Here is a 5,462-nt window from a genome sequence, read left to right on the forward strand (position 1 = left end):
GCTGACTTCAGTCCAGGGACATTCGAGGTAGCCTTGCTGACGTCCGCAGGCCCGGAGTCCCTTTCTATTTTATTCAGTTTGTTATCATTTATACCGAAGCAGACAGTTTTATGTTTCATTCGAACCTTGTATTTAGTATTCTCTAGACGTTCGTGAGTATTGTGACACCAGTCTTGGGTAGAGGATTTTGTTAAACTTCCGTATTTCTTTCAGTTAAATATATATTGAGACTTCCGCTTTATTATTAAATGCTTCATTGTTTCTAATATTGACGATGTTCGCTAAAAGAGGTAATTGATAATTGGCTTGCCTAGCTCCTACTAGTAGGCGCCCATCACGACCCCCGAGGGTGGGAAATCCGGGTCGTGACAACTATGGTATGAGGCCCGTATTTTAGTTTCGGCATCCGGTAGAAGTCTTATATATGATTTAAGCACTTTCTGTAAAGTTTGGTTGAAAACGGACGTTGTTTGGCGTGTTTCGGACTTAAAATAGAAATTTGATGTTTTACGAAAATTTGGAAAAAACCATGAGTTTTGAGGCTTGATTCGATGTATATGATGTTATTTTGGCGATTTGATCGCACGGATAAGTCCGTAGGATATTTTTGAGGTTGTGTGCATATTTGGTTTGGAGCCCCGAGGGCTCGGGTGAGTTTTGGATAGGCCACGGAGTGCATTTTTGAACTTGGAAAATTGCTGGTGTGATCTGACCTGCAGGCTTCGCATGCGAAGAAATATTCGCAAATGCAAAGGTACTCACTTTGTTCAGGGATCGCAAATGCGATCACTGCATCGCAAATGCGATCACTGCATCGCAAATGCGAGAGCTGGACTTTCGCAAATGCGACCCTTCTGTTCGTAAATGCAAAGTCCCCAGTTATGCTCATGGTTCGCAAATGCGAACTATTGTTCGGCATTCCCACATTTGGTCGAGGTTCGCAATTGCGAACCCCAGTTCGCAATTCCCACATCTGAGGCTCAGCAAATTTTATACTTAGTCGAATTTTCACCATTTTTTACCATTCTTTCAAGACCCAAACCCCATAGGCGATTTTTCAAGGACAAAACTTCTTCCAAATCACTTGTAAGTCGATTTTTACTTAATTCTTTCAATCATTTACATCATTTAACATGTTTTCCACTTGAAATCAATGATTATTCACGGGTGAAATTGGGAGTTTTGGGTAGAACCTAGGTTTTTCTAAAATTGGGGATTTGGACCTCAATTTGAGGTCCGATTTCAAAACAAATCATATATTTGGGTTCGTGGGGAATGGGTAACCAGATTTTGGGTTGAACATCGGGTTTTGACCACGTTGGCCTGAGGGGCATTTTGGTCATTTTACCTAAATTTGCGTCTTAGCTGTGAATTAAATAGTAGAATTAGTTGCTTGAGATGTTATTTACGAGATGTAATTGAAATGAATAGATTTGGGCCATTTGGAATCGGATACTCGTGGCAAAAGTGTGGTTTCAAGTTGAATTTGGAGCCGATTTGAGGTAAGTGGCTTGCCTAACCTTGTGCGGGGGACCTTTTCCCCTTAGGATATGATATTTGGTAATTGAATGCCTTGTACGTGAGCTGACGAGCGCGTACTTGAGCTAATTGTTGAAAACCCAATTTTTACATAAGATATTGAGACTGAGTTTCTTTCGTATTGCCTTATCCTTACTTGCAATTATAACCTGTGTTAGATTAGAAATGTGTGTTGGTTGATCTAAATTGCCTATTTGCTTAAGTTGCCTTAACTGTACTACGTGGAGCATGTTAGGCTAGTATTACCCGTTGTTAGTATTTTTGTACTTCATTTCTGAATATCTTCTGATTGTGGTTGCGCATTTTACAATTGGACTACGGATGTGGGATTCCGGTAGCTCCCCCTTGTTTGTTTATTTTGGGACTGCGGGTTAGATTCCCGATAGATCCCCCTGCCTATTTTCGGGACTGCGGGTTCGATTCCAGATAGATCCCCCTGCCTATTTACTTTGGGACTGCGGGTTCGATTCCCGATAGATCCCCCTGCCTATTTACTTTGGGACTGCGTGTTCGATTCCTGATAGATCCCCCTGCATATTTACTTTGGGACTACGGGTTCGATTCCCGATACATCCCCCTGCCTATTTACTTTGAAATTGCGGGTTCGATTTCCGATAGATCCCCCTGCATATTTACTTTGGGACTGCGGGTTAGATTCCCGATAGATCCCCCTGCACATTGATAGTTGGACTACGGGACGGTATTCCGGGAGATCCTTCGGATATATACATATGATGGACTACGGGACGATATCCCGGGAGATCCACTGGACAGTTGAGAAAAGGACTACAGGACGGTATCCTGGGAGATTCTCATTGTTACCATTGGTATTGAGCTGTACATATTTTGTGTTTACTCCATTCCTTGTGTAATTGTTATTGCCTTGTTTAGCCTGTCTTATTCCATTGTTGTACTCATTATTACTGCCTATTTTCATACTGTTAATTCATATCATATTGTTTAACCTCAGTAGGGCCCTGACCTTCCTCGTCACTACCCAACCGAGGTTAGGCTTGACACTTACTGAGTATCGTTGTGGTGTACTCATGCCCTTTCTGCGCATGTTTTTCATGTGCATATCCAGGTACCTCCACTCAGGCGCACTATCCTTGAGGCAGGGAGAGCTACGGAGACTTTGAGGTACATCTGCAGCGTCTGCAGACTGAAGAGTCTCCTTCTTACTCTATCTTGTAGCGTTTAGACTTCTTTCGTACTTTTGTTTAGACAAATTCTGGAGTTTAGAGCAGTGTATTACATTTCTATTAGCCTGTGTTTCCCATGAGTTTTCGGGTTTTGGGATAATATTGTATACTTCTGCATTATTGGGTTGTATATGTCGGACGACATTTATATACAGTTACCCTTCTAGTTTATTTAGTTTAATTATTTGTTTCCGTAAGTTATGTTATTTTCGCATTGTTAGGCTTACCTAGTCGTAGGGACTATGTGCCATTACGACATGTTCACGGAGGGCGAACTGGGGTCATGACATAATTCTGACAGATTCTTTGTACCTTGATTCTTATCCCTTTTCACTCCTTCACTCTATAAATACACTCCTTCTTTTCTTTATACACAGACCTGGATATACATTTGAGACCTAAAAAAAATATACACTGATATAGAGAAAAATTTTTGGAATCATATTTGGCACTGCTTTTGGAGTTTCTTTCTTTCACTCTTAGTGAAGAACTCCTACTGGTTTCATACTGTATTTTCTGGGATTTCTAGGCTTAAATCTGAAGCTGTGTTGGATTTCTTGTTTGGTTATTCTTGCTGCTGCTCCTACTCAATTTTTCAGAGACCTATTTTCTTTCTGTTTATTTACTTGCTGCTGTCAAGGTATTTTTCTTAACAAATGTAAAGCTTCATCTTTGCTGAATCATGACTTGAATTTGTTGATAAAGATGTAATTAGTTTGAATATTGCATGAATCATGTTAGTTTGAAGTTGTTTGTTTAAAAGTTATGTTGCAAATTCATTTACACTGTTTTAGGCAAATATATTAGTTTAAAAGTATTCTAGAAATTACAGAATCTGCTTAAAGATTCATACATTTATAAAATTTGTATGTTCATATGCAGTAGTATCACATAGGTCATTTTCTAGAAATTCTGTTAGAATAGCAATAGGCAGTTTTGTTATTATTATTCAGCTAGCAAAAATGTAATCATTTAATTTGTATTGCATTTCCTTGTATGTTAAATCAGCTTTACCATGCCGTTTTTCAATTATTAAATAATTCTGATTATTATTAGCCTAAAGTCATAAAAACCACATTTTTACAAAGAAACTAAGTGATAACCATAATACATTATCAGGCCCAAAACCAATTGGGTTTATAAATTGTGTTCTGATTTTTAGTAAACAAAATGAGTTGACTGTGACGACCCGGTCGGTCGTCTCATGAGTTACCGCCCCGTTTTCACCATTTTTGCTTCTCTCCTTGACAAAGGGGCGTTGTCCCGAGGAGGAAAAGACACTTAGTCTCTTTTAAGAAGGCTTAAGTTAGAAAAGTCAACCGGATGTTGACTTATGTGTTAGAGGGCTCGGATGAGAGTTCCGACGGTTCGGATAGCTTCGGGAGATGATTTGGGAATTAGGAGTGTGATCAAAATGTGCTTTGGAGGTCCGGAGTAGATTTAGGCTTGAATTGGCGAAATGGAGTTTTTGACGTTTTCTGGTTGATAGGTGAGATTTTGATATAGGGGTCGGAATGGAATTCCGAAAGTCGCAGTAGCTTCGTTATGTCATTTGGGATGTGTGTGCAAATTTCAGGTTATTTGGACGTGGTTTGGTTGGATTTTCAATCAAAAGCGGAATGCGGAAGAATTTAGAACCTTAGGCTTGAATTTGATGAGTTTTCGTGATTTTTGATGTGGTTTGAGGTGCTTTGAAGATTGGTACAAGTTTGAATAAGGTTATGGAATATGTTTGTGCTTTTGGTTGAGGTCCCGGGTGCCTCGGGGTGATTTCGGATGGATGACGGGGAGTTTGGAGAATTTGTGCAGCTGCTGTATTTTTGCTGCTTCTGGTATTTCCGCACCTGCGGATAGGGGACCGCAGGTGGCGCCGCACATGGTTAAACGTTTTTATTAAAATGCCTTAATCAAACATTCGTAGAAATGCTTTAGGCGCGTGTTTTAAATTGTTATTATGATTACGTTTTTCTCAAATAAATTCAAAGTATGTGTTCGCGCAACTTTGACCAAACCCTTTTTCTTAAATAAACTAAGTGTTAGGAATTGTGTATACGTACGCGTGATGATTTTTGAGACACGAAAACTAAACGAGTATACGTACGCGTAACTCATCTTAAGTTAATTCTTTAAATATGGATTATCAAGTGATTAGTAGTGGTAAAAAGGTAAAATAAACATAGGTATTAAAATGAGTAATCAAACAAAATAAGCCAAGTATAAATTGCTAAGCGACCATACTAAAACCACGGAACCCGAAAATGCCTAACACCTTCTACCTGGTTAACAGAATTCCTTACCTAGTTTTTCTGGTTTCGCAGACTTTAAACGAAGTCAAATTTTCCTCGATTTGGGATTTTAAAATAAACCGGTGACTTGGGACACCATAAATTATCCCAAATGGCGACTCTGAAATTAAATAAATAATCCCATTTCGAATAATGTCACTTAAATTGAAAAAATCCCTTATATCCCACTCGTAAAAAAAGGAGGTGTGACACCTCCCAGGCAACAATTCTGGTTGTTGTTATTGAATCTTGCATCCATATTTAATTCAAACCATCCTCTTGGTGGTTTGTGCCACCTTACTTTGATGGGTATTTTTTGTTGAGGGTTGTGGCTTTTTTCAGTTAGGAGATTAAATTATGTTGCCTTTTGAATAATCTGATCCCCGTTAATAAGAGTATCAATGTTGTTTTGATTATTGTTATTCCTATTTAACTA

This window comes from Nicotiana attenuata, chromosome 11 (genome assembly GCF_001879085.1).
Source record: "Nicotiana attenuata strain UT chromosome 11, NIATTr2, whole genome shotgun sequence".
Classification (NCBI taxonomy): domain Eukaryota; kingdom Viridiplantae; phylum Streptophyta; class Magnoliopsida; order Solanales; family Solanaceae; genus Nicotiana; species Nicotiana attenuata.